This window comes from Anolis carolinensis, chromosome 2 (assembly GCF_035594765.1).
Source record: "Anolis carolinensis isolate JA03-04 chromosome 2, rAnoCar3.1.pri, whole genome shotgun sequence".
Lineage (NCBI taxonomy): Eukaryota > Metazoa > Chordata > Lepidosauria > Squamata > Dactyloidae > Anolis > Anolis carolinensis.
In genome coordinates, this window is record NC_085842.1 from 95,000,485 (window position 1) to 95,022,497 (window position 22,013).

At 43.0% G+C, this 22,013-nt stretch overlaps 1 long non-coding RNA gene across 1 annotated transcript in view; it reads left to right on the forward strand.

The window, feature by feature from the left end:
• Nucleotides 1-901: 901 nt before the first annotated feature.
• The window catches only part of LOC134296132 (uncharacterized), a 50,818-nt gene continuing 29,706 nt past the window's right edge, over nt 902-22,013 (forward strand). The window contains exons 1-3 of the long non-coding RNA XR_010002706.1: nt 902-1,833; nt 11,660-11,687; nt 20,480-20,570. This is a non-coding gene — a long non-coding RNA (uncharacterized LOC134296132). The remainder of the gene's footprint in view (nt 1,834-11,659; nt 11,688-20,479; nt 20,571-22,013) is intronic.

Genomic DNA, 22,013 nt, shown 5'->3' on the forward strand with positions numbered 1-22,013 from the left:
AAGTAAGATATGAGAGAAGCAGGATGTGTGTAACTGGTAAATATTACCTCCTTACTCTGTGTAGCTTTGGAGGAAGTTTTGCAGCTGGTATAATGTTACAATATCAGGATTTTGGATATTAAATCAAAACAACAATATAAAAGCATAAAACCAATTCTTAAAATTCCCACTCACTGGAGCTGTAGGATGGTACATCATGATTTAACACACAAGGATAATACCAACACTGGTAAGGCCACTGAGAAAGGTGTAATATAATACTAAATGAGCATGAACAGCTTTTGCAAAACTCTCTCTGTCTAGACAGGATTGTAGATGGTCTGTCAGGTTAAGCTGATAAAGGTGCCCCAAACCACCCAGGCTAATCATGCCTCATGAGCACTCACGAACTAGGAACCCGATCCCTTTGGAGGGGTGTAGGCCCCTCCAGAATGGGCTGATCACAGGCAGACAGGCAGACCAGCCACAACAAGTATCATTCTTTTGTTAATAACAACATATTTACTTTCAGAACAATATGAATGCAGCAGGGCCCCCTTCACATCCTGAACATGGATCAAGAATTAGAAATCTGAATTTCTGTGGTCTCCTACTGGGAAACCAAAGCACCTGTAATGTTTGATATTATTTTTAAAAACACATCCATTACATTTTGTGACATTAGAGTAGATAAACCCTGTTAGATTACAAACACATAGCTCTGTTGGTGTAGAGGGTTTGTGTTAGCCACCTTTAACACGCAGTTTAAAAAAGAGCTGTACTGAATAGCACAGCTGAAGACAAGAGGTGATGGTAAAAAATAAAGTACTGTACTGCACAGAAAAATAGCATGATGAGAACTAGCTGGGCAGACAGCTAGGCAGAAATCTGCTGTTACCAGATATATATATATTTAAAAAAGAACACAAAGATGCAGGAGAGAACTGAATATATATATATATTCTAGTAACCTCACATCACCTGCCCTCCACTTTCAGTGACAGATTGGAAACTAAAACCATTGCCGAGTAAAATCCACTTCCTCTTTACCCTTGAGGGCCTTATCGCATGAGGTAAGTAAATTGCAATTGTATCTGGATAATAACTCCTTCAATTGAAGCTTATCACATAATGTCATTGTTCTTGTGTTGTTCTCCCATGAGATGCCGTTTGGAGAACACAACATTTTCCATTCTTTTATAATAGCACAAACATTTATCAATGACCTCATTTCCTGCTTCTGTTGTGCTACGATTTCCTGTGTGCATAGTCAATTACTCTTTTATGTCAACTTTGAGAGGTCAATGAGCACACTTTGGGTGTAGAAACATGAGGGGAAAAGGAGAAAGGGTGAGTATTTCAATTTGATTTCCTTTCAGTTGGCAAATTTACTGCAAGAAACTTTAATTTTGTAAAACTTTTTTCTCTATATAGAAAAGAATCAATTACTCTGCCCCACAATGGGGCTTTTTAAGAAAAGCCAAACCTTGCTCACTGCCCCTCAGCTATCTCATCTCCTTTTCCATCCTGTTCTGGAGTTTCAGTGCTATAACACCACAATGTCCAAATGCCTTCATTTATTCTCAACCCCTTCCACCCCTCTTTCTGTCTCTCACCTGGAAATGTAAGAGGAAAAGCCAAAAGAGTCTTACAATTTTAAAAACCATTTCTTTGATCACCACCCCCCCCCTCTTTCTTGCTGTTGCCTCCTTCAGACTAAGTGATGTCATGGGAATAGATCAGACATATAGATCAGTTGCTGCTGCATTTCCTCTGCCAATGATTAGTTACATCTGAAGAGACTGATCTATCTTGATCAGGAAGCCACCCTTCCCTTAAAAAGCCCTTTAAAAGGTAAGATTGTTTTCATTTATATTTTCTCCCCATCTCTCTCTGGAGGAGAGGCATCTTTGTGTGTTTGTGTGTGTGCATACCCATGTGCGCCAAACTAGAAAAAGAGGTAGGAATAATGTCTTTGCGGAGGTACTGGGTGAGTAGTCCCAAATGCTGTGTACCATAAGGTATTAATGAAAACAGATACTGTAACCCCAGAATGATGCCAAAGGAGAAGGAGGAAACAGAACAATCCTAACTGAATAATATTTTTACAAGCACCATTTTTCTAGCTGGAAAAGATCCTTAAGTGATAAGGCTCAGAGTCAATTCAACCTGGTGTTTACCATATATAAGGTACCTGAAACTCTTAGCTGTCTTCCTACTCCCTCCCTCCAGTATGGTCTAAATTGGTCTCAGTTGTTTTGTCCCAGGCTGATCTGATCTGGATCTATGTTAAGTTGATCTGACCTGATTCACATTGGTCTGATTCACTACAAAATTTGAAGAGGTTGCAAAGTCCTAGTTTCAACGTTTTAGAGACTGTTTCTGTACCTAAAGTCTGGACCACACATTTGAATGCTCTTCAATGCACATTAACATTTCCCAGCTATAGAAAACTAGGTGATGAAGAGAAAGGTTTTGGTCTCATAAATTCCCTCACATAACATTTTTCATTGTGTGGGAATAGATTTTATATGAAGAGGACTCTTATCACATGAAATACCACGCACACAAATCATCTAATGGTACAATCCAGGTAGAGATTTACCAGCTACTCTGCTGTTTGTAAGGTCCACACTGGACTTATGCCCCCTAGATGGTACTTTTATTATAGAAAATGATCAATATGATCCATCCATCCAGTTATGTAGTGATTTTAGCTAGGACCATGGATAGAGAGGTCCATGTCTGGTGAGCCTCTGCTAAATCAGATCAGCTATTTGAGACAAAGGGTATAAGACCCAAAAGCCGAAGGTGGTAATTCCAGATAGTCAAGGGCTTGGTTGTCAATTCAGAAAGTTAACAAATAATGTGTGCTATTTCTTTTGCAGTAGCAGCATACTCTCAGACTCAAGTTGAATGAACAAACACCCTGAGTTCATCCTGATGACAAAAAGGATCACCTGTCTGCATATACATACAAAGGTTTTGATATTTATCTGTCTTGGGAATTAGCTGGCGGGATCCTGACCGTGTTCTCCTTTCCCAAGGAATTATGCAAACTGCAGGCACGGATTGGTAGCTGCCTTCAAAATACATAAATTTGATAAAGTTTGTACATTTAAGAATTGCCACGATACATAAATGATACAAGTTACACATAAATCACCACTTTGGCATTTTGCAACTTTGCAGCCATGGAAAATGTTCAAAAAATAAAGAAAAAATCATTTGTATTGCTTGGAGTCTCTTTATGGCTTATAATTCTTTGGGCAGGGGAGTGCCATGGCTCGACAACACTTACAGTGCTTTAGTTCTCCATTTGTTTTTCTATTAGGGACCTACTGAAATTCCTTGCACTGTGTCAGCACCATACACAAACTTGTTGAAATGCCTAAGTTGTGAAAACTTATTATTGCAGACTATATCCTTTGAAGAGGGTGAAGATGCATGTTAAATTGTTGAGCTTGACAATTGCTGTAATTGCCATCAAATCATATTACACACAGTTCAAAATCTGAAATTGGTTTGTACACTTTACTTTCACATTTTTGCCTGGTTTCTATTCTACATGTTTCAGTGACAATCTGATACACTTCAATATTTCACAGATCAAAGCTTTGACATGTGTGACCAAGCAACATTGCAATGTGACCAAAGACTTTGTCACACACTGCTGAAATGGATGAAAATTGCCATGTCCTGGTGCTGGTCACATAGGGGGCGTGGGGATCTGTCACCTTACGCCCCGTTCCATCACTTCCCTCCTTCCTCATCACATGGGGGAAAGCCTGTTTTCAGTGGCTTGACCCATTTTTCTTTATGGAAAGACAGGGAGCCTGCCATTGTCTGCCGCCACCATTTTTTTGTGGCGGCAGCATTTCAGCTGCCGAGCCACCCCAGAAGTAGTTCTTTGGGGTGTGCTGGGAGCCATCGGGTTCTGCGGCTGAAGAGAAAAAATACTGTTGCCGATGCCAAAATCAGGTACGTGTGAAGAGGTCCCAAGATGGCAAAACTTATTAGTGAGAAGGAATAGACAAACTAGGAGAAGCCACAGCAGTTTATTTATGTCTGGGTTTATTGGGAAGGGGAAAACTGTGCCCCCTCCTCTTCTCTTCACCCTGCTGAGTTAATTGTGTGTTATCTACTTTTGAAATTTGAACTCATTTTGCAACAATTGAAAGACAAAGGGAAAAGTGGGAGAAGGAATGAAAAACTTTGAAAAAGAAGGACAAGGGATTAATTCATACGGTCCTTGCCAAATCAGGACAGTTGGAGAATGTGCAGTCTTGCCAAGTGTTATATGTTTTTGCTAGCCAAGCACACAGAAGCCAAGATCAGGGTTTCATAAAGTAAATCTCTGCTGGTGGAATTACACACTGTTCTTCTATGCAACCCTTGTACTGAAAGACAATATGGTGCAGCTGAACAGTGAACACACAATCAGCTATCCAACCAAATGCACATACACACCCATATATCCCAGCAAGTATATGCACATGGACAAGCAGAACTGTAGCCCATGTGCAAGTCTTCTTCAGAAATTATGAGCTGAAGTTGAATGTCCTGCATTTGACAAGCATTTCTATCTGCTTCTGCAGGGGAACTTATGCAGGCATAAGACATCAAGAGGATTCCAGCCCTTGACAAACAAAACCAAAATTGATAGGCTTTGACTGTCTGATTAGCTGCAGAGCTATGATCATGTATAATAAAGGACCTAATGCACCAGTAGGACCTTTGCCATTTTTTTAGGTAGAAATTTTCAGAAGGAGCCACTCTTTCCATCCAGCATGAAGTTTTCTTGGAATGAAATGTGTCTCTTTATGGTGGTAATTTGTGAACTATTGGCAGCATGTGTCATGCTGTCTTATTTCATATTGAGCGGCAAACCACAGAGAAAATAAGGGAGGGAAAGAGAGAAAAAGCAAAAGAGAGAATGATGGATAGCACAGGAAAACAACACTGGAGCTCAGAGAATAAGTAAGGCATGTAAGGCTTACATGCCTTACTTACATTGGCTGAATGGTCTGTAATGGAGATTTACAAATATTTAAAAATGTGTGGGCCCATTCTCAATGCATAAAACTAGTATATTCTACTAACTGCATAGATCTGTCTGGTAGAACCCTAGGATTTGCAGTTACTTAGAATGATCAAACAGTGAACTCTAATGCTTCACCAAACAAGAAATCCCAGATTACATAGGCTGGAACCCTGACAGTTAGTAGACTCATAATGCTATAACTGTGTAGTGTAAAAATGTTCGGAGTCTTTGAAGAACAAGCATTGAACTATGAGATAGTTTTCATTTTCCTGGCATGCAAAATAAATAAAAATAATAATTCATTTTTAACAATAATGGCATACTAGTAACAAGAATATCATACAAGCTTGCAGCTTGCTGGTCAGGTAATCTCAGAAAGTAATTTCTTTTTTTCCTTCTCAATTTTTACATTGATAGATACACTGGGGAATTCTTTTCATCATTCATTGTAAATTATTAGTTTGGAATGACATTATTATGACTCAGAGCAGGAGGGATGGGCAAATATGGCCTCCCAGATATTTTTTAGCTTACAGTTTCCATCAGTCCTAGCCAGCACATCCAGTGGTGAAAAAAATATGGAATGTAGAGTGCAAAAACATCTAGAAGGTCAGTGTTGCTCATCCTTACATTACAGCCTCAAGTTTTTATCCACTAGATCAGTGATGGGCAACCTTTTGGTGTGTCAAAATTCTCCAGAAGACCAAACATAACTCAGGTGATGTGTCACTTCACGATTTCTAATGGCAGAAAACGGCACCCATAGCACAGGCCTTCCCCTCTCCCAGCTTCCCCCTCACTTATCTTAGTAATGGTCAATTAGAAATCCACGACATCCCAGAACAGTAGATTGGATTATGGTGGCTGTGGTTATGTGGTTGCTGGTAATGGCGATCACAAGGCCCTCAGAGATGTGTCCCCCATGCCATTCCACTGCTCCCTGCTCCACTGGCCGGAAGTGAGGTTAAAGATCCCCTGACAGTCTAACCGGGCCGGGCTATGGCACAGCTGGTTAGTAGCCAGCTGCAATAAATCTCTGAGAGGCCATGAGTCCGAAGCCTGCGCCGGATTGAGCTCCCGACCATTAATAGTCTAGCTTGCTGTTGACCTATGCAGCTCAAAAGACAGTTGCATCTGCTGAGTAGAAAAATTTAGGTACCGCTTTATGCGGGGAGGCTAATTTGACTAATCTATGATACCATAAAAACTTCCAGCAGCATATGGAAAGGAATAAGGAAGTACTCTATCAAGGACTCAGTGTCACAAGTGGACGGTGAAGTGGCAGCTCACCCTGTGGCCGGAATCGAGCATACCCTCGTGAAGCCGGAAGCTGGAAAATGTTAAATTGCCTCTGTGTCTGTCTATATATGTCGTATGTCTAATGGCATTGAATGTTTGCCATATACATGTGTATTGTGATCTGCCCTGAGTCCCCTTTGGGGTGAGAGAGAAGGGTGGAATATAAATACTGTAAATAAATAAATAAATAACCAGAAGTCCCAGAACTAGATGCTCTGTGCCGGAGTTCTGTGGTTTTGGCCTACAGACCTCGGACACAGAGTGTCAACACTACAGCAAATGTTTTATCCTCTGCTACTGCACCTGGCCATGCAGGAGCTGAGGATGTAATATCTTTCTTGGTATGCAGCCCCATACTTCTCTATATGCAGCCGCATGCGGTCGTGTGTCATTAAAAATGTCTGCGCGTGTCAGTGCTGACACACGTGTCATAGGTTCGCCCTCACGGCACTAGATAGTCCTTATTTCCATTCTATCAATTTCCTAAGCTACATCTTTTTAGATGCTAGATTTCACAGTCATATAGTCTCCATACTGAAGTATATTTGTAAAATATCAGTCTTTGAAGATGTTGCAATTAGCACTGGGGAGAAAGATGCAAGAGAGTCACAAAATCTTAACAGTGCCAGAAAACTGAGAGGCAACACTCATTGGCAAAAAAACATGAGACGCCAAGGATATTTTGGAGATTGTTGGACTGAATGAGAAGAGTTCTGTGATCCAATTAGTTGTCATGCTTAAGTGACAGTAACTGCTTCCTTGTGACTTGCTTGACAGGCAATTTACAGTTGACAACAAGAATGAAACCCCCCCCATGTTTGTTTCATCAGAAAGTACTTTCTTTTATCCTCACAGCTTCTCATCTTCACTCCCACATTTTCTCCACGCATGTTACTGCTTTAGGAAGTTAAATTGAAACAATTCCATAATGGGAAAGAACGAAATATCAGCTGGATGTATATAATATAAGTCTTTGTATGGAAAAAATGTGAACATATTTCTTCTGAGTAACTACTCAGCTGGAGTGGGAGGTAGAAATCATGCAGAAAATCTACTTCTGACACAGAATATCGCTATTGTCAGAAACATTTTGCATCGTGCTAGCCTAGTGAAATTTTTACTAATTTGAGGCCAAAACAAAAGTGATTTGTTTTCAGAAAGAAAGGATTTTTGGGGGTGGGGGAAAATAGGTTTCAAGTTAAATATGCAGAGCAGGCTGATCTGAGGGGAGGGGCCAGTCTTACTCAGCTTTGTCCACCAGGCTACTCTGTGCACCACCAGCCAAGATTCGGAGGGTGGGGAGGCAGCATTGCAGTGGACTACAGGGGCTCCATCTCCTTGACCAGATGCCCCATCCCACAGACACCCTCATTTGAATGCGTCCACCCGAGAGTAGGAGACCAGGACATGATAGGGATACTTGTAGTGTACCAACCACCCCGTAACCCTTCAATCTCCCTACCTGAGCTAACCGGGATGATCTCGGGCCTGGCATTGGAGTCCCAATGGCTTATAGTGCTGGGGGACTTCAATGTTCATGCAGAGACCTCTCTGTCAGGAGTGGCCCAGGGCTTCATGGTAACCATGGCAACCGTGGGGCTGTTCCAAGTGATTTCTGGCCCTACCCACAGAGCTAAACATACATTGGACTTGGTGTTCTGTCAGGGATGGGAGAAAGGTGGTGGCATGTATGAACTCTCTTTATTCCCACTGCCATGGACCAACCACCACTTGGTCAAGTTTAGACTCACTGCACTCCTTCACCTCCAAAGGGGTGGAGGACCCATTAAGATGGTCCACCCCAGGAGGCTTATGGATCCAGTAGGATTCCTGATGGCTCTTGGGGAAATTCCTGCCACTGAGGTAGGTGATTCTGTTGATGCTCTGGTCACTCTCTTTAACAGGAAGATGACCAGAGCAGTAGACACAATCGCTCCAGAGTGACCCCTCTCGACTAGTAAAGCTAAATCAGCCTTTGGGTTCAATGAGGAGCTGGCAGTGATGAAGCAAATGAAGAGGAGTCCAGAGGGCATGTGGCGGTCATCTTGCAATGAGTCACTGGTATGCACCTATGCAAGGGCCTACTCTGTGGCAGTGAAGGCCACAAATAAATCTTACATTGTGGCCAACATTGCATCAACAAGGAACCACCCAGCTGAGCTGTTTCGAATGGTCAGAGGCTTGTTGAACCGTGCCACTTATGACAGAGTCCCTGGCCCTTGGACAGCTCAGCTCTTTGTGGATAAAGTCGCTCTGATTCGCTCCGACCTGGATTCCACAGTTACTGCAGTCTCTGAAGATGTAAAGAGAGCACCCACTTGTCTGGTTTCAATGGATTCATTTCAATTTGTGCAACCCGAGCACACTGACAGGTTTCTTGGAGAGGTAAGGGCAACTACATGCATTCTGGATCCCTGCCTATCCTGGCTGACAAAGGAAGCCAGAAGGGATTTGGCAGAGTGGGTAAAGATGGTGGTTAATGCCTCCCTTCGGGAAGGCAAGATTCCAGCGAGCTTAAAAGAAACTGTGATAAAACCGCTGTTGAGAAAACCATCACCAGACCCCACTGATTTGAACAACTTTCGGCCAGTTTCCAATCTCCTCTTTCTGGGCAAAGTCTTGGAACATGTGGTTGCCTTGCAGTTCCAGGGGTTCTTGGATGAAACTGACTATCTGGAGTTGTCACAGTCTGTTTTCAGACTGGGTCATGGAACTGAGATGGTTTTGGTCACCTTAGTGCAGGGGTCCCCAAACTAAGGCCCGGGGGCCGGATGCGGCCCATCGAAGCCATTTATCCGGCCCCCATGGCACAAGGGCAGAAGGGGGTTGGGCTAAATAACCCAAGGGGTCTCTTCTTCCCTTACAACAATTATTATTATTATTATTATTATTATTATTATTATTATTATTATTATTATTATTATTATTATTATTAACATTGAGGCTGGGTGGCCGTCTATCAGGGATGCTTTGCTTGTGCTTTTGGTGCATAGAGGTGGAAAGGGGTTGGACTAAATGGCCCAAGGGGTCTCTTCCAACCCTCCTCCTCCTCCTCCTCCTCCTCCTCCTCCTCCTCCTCCTCCTTCTTCTTCTTCTTCTTCTTCTTCTTCTTCTTCTTCTTCTTAACATTTACGCTGGGTGGTCATCTGTCAGGGGTGCTTTGCTTGTGCTTTCGGTGCACAAAGGCAGAAGGGGATTGGACTCAATGGCCCAAAGGGTCTCTTCCAACCCTCTTTTTTATTGTTGTTGTTGTTATTATTATTATTATTATTATTATTATTATTATTATTATTTATTGCTCGGTGACCAACTATAGTCTGGCCCTCCAACGGTTCGAAGGATCGTGAACTGGCCCCCTGTTTAAAAAATTTGGAGACCCCTGCCTTGGTGGATGATTTCTACACAGAGCTCAACAGGGGGAGTGTGTCCCTGTTGGTTCTCCTGGACCTCTCAGTGGCCTTTGATAGCATAGACCACAGTATACTTCTGAGTCACCTCAGGAGGATGGGTCTTGGATGTACTATTTTACAGTGGCTCCAGTCCCTCCTCAAGGATTGTACCTAGAAGGTGGTGTTGGGGGACTCCTGCTCAGCCCCGCAGCCATTGTTCTGTGGTGTCCCGCAAGGTTCAGTATTTTTCTCCATGTTGTTTAACATCTACATGAAGCCGCTGGGTGAGATTAACCGGAATTTTGGAGTTCGATGTCATCTGTACGCAGATGACGTCTAACTCTACTACTCCTTTTCACCAGATGCTAAGGAGGCTGTCCAGGTCATGAACCGGTGCCTGGCCGCTGTGACAGTCTGGATGAGGGCAAACAAATTGAAGTTGAATCCAGACAAGACAGAGGTCCTCCTGGTCAGTCGTAAGGCCAAACAGGGTATAGGGTTACAGCCTGTCCTAGATGGGGTCACACTACCCTTGAAGGCACAGGTTCACAGCCTGGGAGTCCTCCTGGACACATCGTTGAGCCTGGAACCCCAGGTTTCCGTGATGGCTAGGTGGCTCCCCAGCTCTGGAATTCCCTCCTCAGAGAGATTAGGTTAGCTCCAACCCTCACTGTCTTCCGGAAGCAATTAAAAACATAGCTGTTCCATTGTGCTTTTGAGTAGACAAGTCCATTATAACCTGGCCCATACCCACATTGAAACTTGCCCTGTCACTTTATAGTTTGATTTCCATTCAGATTTATCTTCCCTGCTTTTTGTGTCTATTTGATGTATGCTCTATTCTGTAATAGACACTCCATTCATCAGTTTTGAATGTTGCCCAGACAGTTGTCCTATATCTGACCTTTTAACGCCTTGGATGATTGTTTAATATTTTAATTATTTCTATTTTAAATCATGACTTGTTTAATTTGTTTTTAAATGCATTCTTTGATGTCTCAACTGTTGATTTTATGATGTTATATGATTGTACTGGGGTTGCCCCTATATGAGCTACTCTGAGTCCCTGTTGGGGAGATGGAGGCGGCATACAAAAATAAAATTATTATATTATTATGGGGGGTTTGCGCAGAATTAAAACTTGTGAGCCAGTTGTGCCTGTACTTTGGGAAGTCAGACTTGACCGCAGTGGTCCATGCTCTCATTACATCTGGGATAGACTACTGCAGCACGCTCTACATGGGTTTCCCTTTGAAGACTGTTTGAAAGCTTCAAATAGTCCAACGAGAGGCAGCCAGGTTAATAACTGGGGTGTCGTACAGGGAGCACACAACTCCCATGTTGCATCAGCTCCATTGACTGCCAGTTAGCTACCGAGCACAATTCAAAGTACTGACTTTGGCCTATAAAGCCCTTAATGACCCCAGCCCAGTTTACCTGACTGAATGCATCTCCCTTTATGAACCACCGTGGAGATTAAGATCTTCTGGGGAGGCCCTGCTCTCAGTCCTGCCACTGTCACAGGCGCAATTGGTGGGGACGAGAGACAGGGCCTTCTCAGTGATTGCCCCTCGGCTAGATTGCCCCTGGTGAGATTAGATCAGCCCTCTCCCTCCTGTTCTTCCGAAAGATGGTAAAGACCTGGCTGTGGGACCAAGCCTTTGGGGTAGTGCAATAATGGCAGCAATTTCACCCTGCTGACCAGATATGGTATGGCTTGTGATGGTTTTAAATAATGGTTTTAATATGAAGATAACTGATTTTAGTATTTATGTATATTTATGGTTTATTTTATGTTCTTACATTAAATGTTTGCTGTTAATATGTTGTGCTCCACCCTTTGGGGTGAGAAGGGTGGAATATAAATGTTTTAAATAAATAAATAAATAAATAAATAAATAAATAAATAAATCCTGTTACCACTGCTCTTGTTTTCATGTACCTTTAGGCTGTTTCTGACCAATGGCAATCCTAAGGTGAGTCTAGTCCCCTATTGTCCCCTTCAAGCACATTCCTGCTGCCATTTGTCCTACATGGCTTGCTGCTACTTCAGCTGCTCCTTGTTTTGTTTTTTGTTTTTTGCCAGAAAAAGTGTCCTGGTCATTGTGTGTGTGTGTGTGTGTTAGACCACTACAAGAATAGAAGGAGAAAGTTGAAAAAGACTTACGGTACCAAGCCATGAAAGAATGGACATTAGGAGTTATGTGTGAAGGTGTGATCGGTTAACAAGCTGCTGTACTAATCTTACTCTTTGAGACACTTTGAAAAAAGCTGGGTGGCTTTGAACCCGTTAGGTACACCTATTAGTGATGTGTATTTTTATTTTTGCAGTAAGAAGGGAAAAGAGGGGCTTGCTCTAGAGTGGGTGAGCACCATCTGCACAGTATTTCTTTTCCCTCCTTTCTTTCATGGCAACATACTTAAGACTGTCAGGCTCATGAATTCTCTTAACCTCTCCCCTTCAGCTCTCCTTATTGGGATAATAAAAGATTTGTTTTTACTATTTTTCAATACATGTTGTTGCTCTGAAGAGTGTTTTCTGTTTCCATAGTGTGTTTTTTTTTACAAAAGAAAAGTGCTTTATTTGGAAATATTACTCTAAGAAATTGCAAAGCTGTTCCTAAGTTCATGTCAGTGTTGTCTAGTTGCTTTATTCCACAAAAAAGTAATAAAGCATATTTTCCCATATCATTTGAAAGAAAAACACTTTAAAACCCCATTTGGATACTATATGTCTGGTAGCATATCACACACATCTCATTAAAAACATTACATAACATTGAAGGTAAACTGAAAGGAATGGTGCATGTCTGTTCTGACACCTGATATGTAAGAGGCTAAATCATTATAATATAGTTTAGTTATGCCTACATTACTACAGAAAAGTAGTAGCTTAGATCCAGTAAGTGTGCTGACAGTGCAAAAGTATCTGCTAACATACTTGTACCATTGTCAAGCAGGACTCAGCCTACTCCATCATAGTCTAATGCTGCACAATAATACATGGATGCCTCTGATAACAGGAGCACCCTTGGACTATCTACTGGTTTCAGGAGTACAGTAAGATGTATGTGACCTTACACACCCAGGAAAGATATACTAGCTTCCTCTTGCACTTCTCTTTCTTTCTCAGGTGTGTAAGAGCAGCCAGAATGTCTCCAGGAAAAACATCTGTAGCCAAACACAGATTGGAGAACCTCCTTGCTTTTGTGGCACAGCTGGGTCAAAGGATGTTGCTCAGGGGGTACATGATATCTCTTTCTGAAGCGTTCTCAAAATTGCATGTGCTGACATTAGAAGGGATTACACCAGGGTTAGCAAGTTGTAACTATAGGATTCTGGCCATTAATTGCAATCAGTTTATAATGGGTTGTTTTTCTGAATGGGTCAAATTATTCATTTAGATAAATATTTTAAATAAATAATCTGTAATTTCTATGCTTTTAGGATATAACTGTAACTTTCTTGTTACTTTCATTGTTACACTAATGTGGCCTTAAATAGTGGGGGAGGAATATCAGACAGTTGAAGAGCTGCCTTGTGCTGTATTTCACATTGTTTCTTTGTGTTCTGTTGGTGCTTTGGACTCCCAGAATTCCTGATCATTGGACAAGCTGGTTGGGGCTTGACCTGAGGGATCAAAATATGGAAGCCACCATTCTAGAAAAATGATGCCAATGTTTAGTGATGTCTAGATCTTCTTTTGGTCCCACTCATTTCAGAAAGGATTATTCTAGGAAAAGAACTGCATAATATAGATGGTTAAAGGGTAGATCCCTTCATCATTGCCTAAAATGTGTGACCTCTAGCAAAAGTTGGCCATAGATGTGAAAGTGACTTTAATGCACTATTGAACAGAAATGTGTGCTGGTTGTAGAAATTAGAATTGAAACAAGTTGGGCCATTTGTAAAGTTCATTTTGCGCCATTGGAATCAATTTGCTTGCCAATTAGAAATTTTTAAATAGACATCCATGCCATTGAAATTAGCCAATCCTAATGGCCATGCTAAAAAAAGTCAATTCTCTTGTCTTCTGCTTGAAACTGGTTAACAAAGCCAACCTTTCCAAGTGCTAACATCCATATTAATACCAGCACAAGCTGCACAATGATCCAGCACAAAAGCTAATTGACCTGCAGATCACTTTTAGAACAAAACAGCATATAATTTAATCTGTCTAAGCTCCTGGCCATTGCAGTCACATCTGCCAATGTCAGAATGGGGCACCTACGCAACCAGTAAGATGTGACCAGGTGCTTGGATGGATTAGTGGAGAAGTAGTGGAACATGGCAGTGGTGATGACATGGAGAACAAGGTGACATCTCCGCTGGTCTGCTGTGGTCCTGGCCTATCTGGACGCTGGCCCTGGATTCAGCACATACATGCTGGTTCTGGATTGGCTCCAGGGAATATTTACCATGGAGTAATTGTCCCAGGGTAGATGTGGCTGAGCTAGTACAGTGGAATCTCGACTTAAGAACATCTCAAATTAAGAGTATTTTGAGTTAAGAGCCATTGCTTGGCCAGGGTTTAGCTTTGACATACAAACAGGGTTTTGAGTTAAGAGCTAGCGCTAGAGGGAGTGCTAGCATGAGAGGGAGCACCAACATGAGAATATAGGGCTTTAAGGCTTCAAGGGAGCTGCCACCATGCCTCGTGCCTCCGTGCCTCAGGCTCTCATCCATTTCAGGAGATTTCTATCCACTTTGCTCTTATCCACTTTGTGTTAGTTGATGTGTGGTTTTTATTTCTGGTATGTTTGGCTTCATTAAGAGAGAGACGGAGAGAGGGCAAGAGGGAGAGGGAGGCTGGAATGAGTACAGTATGAAGAAAAGGATGTTTCTGCCTCTTCACTTTGTTATTTGTGCTTCCTTGCCATAACTTTGTGCTTCTACCATTTTAAAGTTGATTTTTCTTAATTGTTCCATGTGAATGTTCAGACATTGTTTGTTATTTATAAAGTACATTTTCTTATTTAAAAACATGTAACAAAATGGGGGGGGGGGGTATTTCAGGGGGCTGGAATTGATTAATAGCATTTCAATGGTAAAATTCACTTTGAGATAAGAGTATACAACACCCCTATTAAAGCAGTTCCACTGGCTGCCAATAAGTTTCTGGACCTAATTCAAAATGCAGGTTATTACCTACAAAGCCCTATACGGTTCAGGTCCAACCTATATTCGAGACCGCATCTGCTTCTATGAACTGGCTTGGACTCTAAGATCTGTCAAGGAGGCCCCCCTCTCAGTCCCACCCCCGTCTCAAGTGTGGTTGGTGGGGACGAGAGAGAAAGCCTTCTTGGTAGGGGCCCCCCTGCTTTGGAATCCCCTCCTTAGAGAGATTATGCTCTCCAAGTTTTTTGGACGAACCTGAAAACATGGCTCTTTAAATAGGCCTTTGACCATGATTAGAACCTTAATTATTATCTCGAGGACCCAGTTATTCATTTCACTTTAGCACTTTATGGGACTGATACTGAATACAGCCTACTTATATCCACTCTGCTGCATTTTATTGAATCTTTAAAATCATAGAATCATAGAATCATAGAATCATAGAATAGTAGAGTTGGAAGAGACCACATGGGCCATCTAGTCCAACCCCCTGCTAAGAAGCAGGAAATCGCATTCAAAGCACCCCCGACAGATGGCCATCCAGCCTCTGCTTAAAAGCCTCCAAGGAAGGAGCCTCCACCACGGCCCCGGGGAGAGAGTTCCACTGTCGAACAGCTCTCACAGTGAGGAAGTTCTTCCTGATGTTCAAGTGGAATCTCCTTTCCTGTAGTTTGAAGCCATTGTTCCGTGTCCTAGTCTGCAGGGCAGCAGAAAACAAGCTTGCTCCCTCCTCCCTATGACTTCCCTTCACGTATTTGTACATGGCTATCATGTCTCCTCTCAGCCTTCTCTTCTGCAGGCTAAACATGCCCAGCTCTTTAAGCCGCTCCTCATAGGGCTTGTTCTCCAGACCCTTAATCATTTTAGTCGCCCTCCTCTGGACGCTTTCCAGCTTGTCAACATCTCCCTTCAACTGTGGTGCCCAAAATTGGACACAGTATTCCAGGTGTGGTCTGACCAAGGCAGAATAGAGGGGGAGCATAACTTCCCTGGATCTAGACGCTATTCCCCTATTGATGCAGGCCAGAATCCCATTGGCTTTTTTAGCAGCCGCATCACATTGTTGGCTCATGTTAAACTTGTTGTCCACGAGGACTCCAAGGTCTTTTTCGCACACACTGCTGTCAAGCCAGGCGTCCCCCATTCTGTATCTTTGATTTCCATTTTTTCTGCCGAAGTGAAGTATCTTGCATTTGTCCCTGTTGAACTTCATTTTGTTAGTTTTGGCCCATCTCTCTAGTCTGTCAAGATCGTTTTGAATTCTGCTCCTGTCTTCTGGAGTGTTAGCTATCCCTCCCAGTTTTGTGTCGTCTGCAAACTTGATGATCGTGCCTTCTAACCCTTCGTCTAAGTCGTTAATAAAGATGTTGAACAGAACCGGGCCCAGGACGGAGCCCTGCGGCACTCCACTTGTCACTTCTTTCCATGATGAAGACGACGCATTGGTGAGCACCCTTTGGGTTCGTTCGCTTAGCCAATTACAGATCCACCTAACCGTAGTTTTGTCTAGCCCACATTTTACTAGTTTGTTTGCCAGAAGGTCGTGGGGGACTTTGTCGAAGGCCTTACTGAAATCCAGGTACGCTACATCCACAGCATTCCCTGTATCGACCCAACTCGTAACTCTATCGAAAAAAGAGATCAGATTAGTCTGGCATGACTTGTTTTTGGTAAATCCGTGTTGACTATTAGCAATGACCGCATTTGTTTCTAAGTGTTCGCAGACCACTTCCTTAATGATCTTTTCCAGAATTTTGCCTGGTATTGATGTGAGGCTGACCGGACGGTAATTGTTTGGGTCGTTCTTTTTTCCCTTCTTGAAGATAGGGACCACATTTGCCCTCCTCCAATCTGCTGGGACTTCTCCCGTTCTCCAAGAACTCTCGAAGATAATTGCCAGTGGTTCTGAAATAACTTCCGCTAGTTCCTTCAGTACTCTTGGGTGTAGCTGATCTGGCCCTGGGGACTTGAATTCGTTTAGAGAGGCCAGGTGTTCCTGGACAACGTGTCTCCCTATTTGGGGTTGGATTTCCCCCAATCCTTCGTCCATTCCGTGTTGCTGAGGTTGAAGATGGCTTTCTTTTTCTGAGAAGACCGAGGCAAAGAAGGTATTGAGCAGTTCTGCCTTTTCCCTGTCCCCTGTCGCCATCACCCCATCTTCTCCTTGCAATGGCCCTATCGCCTCCTTTTTCTTCCTTTTTCTACCAACGTAAGAAAAAAAGCCTTTTTTGTTGTTTTTTATGTCCCTGGCAAGCCTGAGCTCATTTTGCGCTTTAGCCTTGCGAACCTTTTCCCTACAGGTGTTGGCTATACGTTTGAATTCTTCTTTGGTGATTTCTCCCCTTTTCCACTTCTTGTGCATGTCACTTTTGAGCTTTAGCTCAGTTAGAAGTTCTTTGGACATCCATTCTGGCTTCTTTGCACTTGTCTTATTTTTCTTCTTTGTTGGCACTGTTTGCATTTGCGCCGTGAGTATTTCACTTTTGAAAAACTCCCATCCATCCTTAACTCCCTTGTTTTTTAATATCAGCGTCCATGGAATGCCGCTCAGTAATTCCTTCATTTTTTGGAAGTCAGCTCTCTTAAAGTCCAGAAAGCGTGTTTGACTTGTCTTAGTTTCAGCATTCCTTTGTATTGCAAACTGCAGGAGCACATGGTCACTTGCCCCTAAGGATCCAACCACTTCAACTGTATTGATCAGGTCTTCCACATTTGTTAAGATTAGATCAAGAGTTGCTGATCCCCTTGTTGCCTCTTCTACCTTCTGGACCATAAAATTATCTGCAAGGCAAGTGAGGAATTTGTTGGACTTTGTACTCTTGGCTGAGTTTGTTTTCCAGCAGATATCGGGATAATTGAAATCGCCCATGACTACTATATCTCTTCTTTGTGCCTGTTTGGTCGGCTGTTGACAGAAGGCTTCATCAAGTCCTTCATCCTGACTCGGAGGTCTGTAGTAGACACCCACAACAAGATCTTTTTGAGTCCCGGTTCCCTTGATTCTTATCCAGATGCTTTCAAGCTGGTTTCCCGGATTACAGTCTTGCATTTCTTCTGCAACGTAACTGTTTTTGACATATAAAGCTACTCCCCCTCCTCTCCCCTTTGTTCTATTTCTGTGAAAGAGGTTATAGCCCTCAATGGTTAAATTCCAGTGATGGGAGTCATCCCACCAGGTTTCAGTGATGCCTATGACATCGTATGTGTGGTGCTGTGCTAGGAGTTGGAGTTCGTCTTGCTTATTTCCCATGCTCTGAGCATTAGTGTAAAGACATGTAAGCCCCTGTGACCTCCTCTCGAACTGTTTATTTGGGATTATTGTGCTCTCTGTACTTGGTCCTTGCTGTGTTTGTGCAGCCCTCTGTTTAGCCTTTTGGCGGTTCCCTGTGGTCGTGGGTAATATATTGTTCGCCAGGCTGTTGTTCCCCTCCCCCAGTGGATCTAGTTTAAAGTGCGCCTGATGAGGTTTGTGAGTCTGTGTGCAAAAAGATGTTTTCCTACTTGTGTGAGATGCACCCCATCGCTTGCCAGTAGTCCATCCTCTTGGAAGAGTAGACCATGGTCAAGGAAGCCAAAATGCTCCTCTTGACACCATTTTCTGAGCCAGTTATTGACCTGTACTATTTTTCCGGCCCTTGTAGAGCCGTGTCCTACAACAGGGAGGAGGGATGAAAAGATCACATGTACATTATACAGTTTTAGCTTTGTTCCCAGAGCTCGAAAATCATTTGTGATCTTTTGAAAAGTATGCCTAGCGGTGTCATTGGTACCTACATGTATCAACATAAGGTGGGGAGGGTGATGGGGCTTTAGGAGCCTGCTGAGCCTCTGAGTGATATGGTGTATTTTTGCCCCCGGGAGGCAGCATGTTTCTCGAGCCATCCCATCCGGTCTGGAAATGATGGCTTCCGTTCCTCTAAGGAGGGAGTCACCTACTACCAAGACCTGTTTCCTTTGAGGATTGACAGGGTCCCTTTTGTGCAAGACAGTGTGTATGTCCCCTGAAGAGTGTTCCTGTTGAAGTGAATCATGTAGGTGTAAAGTGTTGTCCTCCTCCTCAACATCCCCAGTGCATTCATCAATGACAATCCATTGAGATACATCCGAGAGCCCATTACTCTCCCAAGGATGTTCCTGTTGCTCCTGGTCTATGATTGGGGATGGAGCATTTGCATGATTACATAAGTGTGACTGTGGTGATGCACTGTCCCCGTCAGGGCTATCCCCTGCGCATTGATCCAGGGTGGTCCACTGAGTAGTATCTAAGAAACTGTGGTCCTCCACAAGATGTGTTTCCTGATTGTATGTTAATGATGTAAGAATTTCAAATCTGTTGTGTAAATGCAGCTGAGCAGAGGAGTTCTGCGGAGGCTGCCTGGTCCTGCGTCTCCTTCTATGGGTGACCTCCTTCCAAGCCTGAGGGTTGTCTACCTTTGAGTTTATCTCCCCATAAGGTTCCTGATCATGGTCTTGGTGGTGTTGGTGTGATGCAGGCTGCTGATCTACAGCAGCGTGTTGTGCAGTGTCCAAGAAGAGCTCGAGTGCCTGAATGTCCCTAAGGGTCTTAATACGGTGCTCGAGCTGTTGGATCCTCTGCTCCATCAGAGTCATCTGTTTGCATTTGGAGCAGATGTAGTTGTCTAGTTTTTGTGTGAAAAAGCGGAACATGCCACAGCTGGTGCATGTGATGGGAATGTTTTGCTTTTGTTGCATCTCTTGGTGAGCGTGGTGGCCAAGTGGGATCTTTGTACAGTTAAGTAATATGCACGCACTTTATGTGCAAACTGCAACAAACCACCTCTTTGTGTATTTGTTTATGTTGCTTTGTTTCCTGTATGTACTGCAAAGGATAATTAGTAAAGGTGCCTTTCCCAGAAACTCAATTAACAGGGGACAATGCCTGCTGTCAATCAACTTAAGTACCTGGCTCTCTTTCAACACAACAGTCACACAACAGTTAGACTTTGACCACAGGAGCCAAGCCCACACTCAGTTTAAAATCTTAGCCAAATCTTAGCCAAATCCTACCTGAAGCCAGGGAGCAAAAATGTCCTCCTGCTGCCTCTGCTTCTGCGAGAACCAACTGCCCTTCTGGGATCAGACTCTGGCAGAAACTCACACTGGCAAATAAAGCTTTCCCAGAAACTCAATTAACAGGGGACAATGCCTGCTGTCAATCAACTTAAGTACCTGGCTCTCCTTCAACACAACAGTCACACAACAGTTAGACTTTGACCACAGGAGCCAAGCCCACACTCAGTTTAAAATCTTAGCCAAATCTTAGCCAAATCCTACCTGAAGCCAGGGAGCAAAAATGTCCTCCTGCTGCCTCTGCTTCTGCGAGAACCAACTGCCCTTCTGGGATCAGCTGGGGGTTTTATATGCTGATTTCATGTAAATTTGTTATATAAGCTTATATTGTTCTTGTTTTATATGCTTATGTACCTTGTTGTATTTTGTGTGTTCTTGAACTATTGAGTGCTTTTGTGAGCTGCCCTGAGTCTCACCGAAGAGATGGTGGAGGGATACAAATAAACTTTTATTATTATTATTTAGCCAGCCATCCCTCTGTAAAACACAATTGGGTTTGGTAAGTGTTATTTCATTTGCTAGGAAGTGGTCCTAATCTTTCTGAATCCTCTGTTGGCAGATGACGATCCTTCATGTGCCATGCATTGCTTGTGTTCTCCCAGACCAGTGGATTGATCACAAGTGTCAGAAGAACAATCTGCTGTAAACAGGTTTGTTGCTTCCCTCCTCCTGTCTGGAGAGGTTCAGTTTTCAAAACATCTGTGATTACCTGCTGTGATGAGAAATAAGCTTTCTCCCTTTCTTCATATATTTTTTTCTGAGACTTTTGCATTTTGCCAGCTACACACACAGCCTGGGGACATGGATGGAGAAGAAAGCCAGTCCTGACCTGAAGTGAAACATTGTGGAAAAGGTTATGGCAGAGGAAAGCAAACAATAAGCAGTCAGATTTTCCTGAAGTGGCCATGTTTTTTTTCCTGATATTTGCATTACTGTAGCATTTTCAAGTCAAGTAGAACTGAAGGTTGCAGCTACATTTACTTTGGTATTTATCTGATCCATTCTCATATAAATAGATCTGTGTTTGCCAAAGTTACTGTTAGAAAGAAATTAGTTTCAGTTACTATTCCAAGGCACCAAATATAGCTGGCCTTATACTGACCTTTTTTTAAAATGAAATTCTTCCCTTTGTTGTTATCCATAGCAAACTAAAAGTGTTCCTTTCTTATTCCTTATAAAATATCAGAATTCTAAATGCTGGTGGTGTGTGGTACAAGACAAAATTAAGTAATAAGATAAGAGTTCAGACAGGGGCGGCTCAAGCTATACGCAAACTATGCATTTGCAGAAGCCGCAATTCTCTAGGGGGCGCAGTTGAGACATGTTGGGTTTGGCAGAGAGAGAGAGAGAGAGAGCTCCAAGCTACATTTTTCGCAAGTGATGCTGGCAAAGTGGCGTAACCAGGCAGCCTCCCTTCGCCCACCCCTGAGTCCCCAGTCTGGAGGGCAATGTGAGGCGCCAAGGCCCTTCTTCCTCTTCTCCCCACCCTGGAGCAATAGCCTGCATGGCAACCTTGGAGCAAGACATATTTGCCCCTTCTCCTCCTCCCTCCCCTTTGAAGCCTTTCCTCACCTTTCTTGGCTTTCTTCCTCCTGGCCAGAGGAGGTGCCCGGAGCAGACAAGAGAAAGAGCCATGTACAGCCATGTAGCAAAGTACACACTAGATTTGCAGATTAAAGTCAAAACATTTTATGACCACTTCACAATATTTCCCAGTCAATGATGTTTAGGGAACAACACAACACAACTGTGCAGAACTTTCCATTACTTTTGCTGTTCTGTTCCAGCCCGAGGTGAGAAGGCATGGTCATTCATTCTTATTTCTCCATTGCAGATTGGAAGACAAGCTGTGTTGATGTATCTTACAGCAGTTTTGTATCACATCCCACTGTTAATGTTTCAGGTCAGAGGATTTGGTTTCCAGTCAAAAAACATCTCAAATCTTTTCAGTGAAGATCTGCTTAAGAGGCCTCTCTCAGACCTTGCCCTAGGTGAGGTGAAATTAATCTCTCAAATGCATTCTGAAATTTCAGACTCCATTGGCTTGTCTATAGATTGTTTTCATTTCTAAATAATTAATTGGAAGGAAGGAA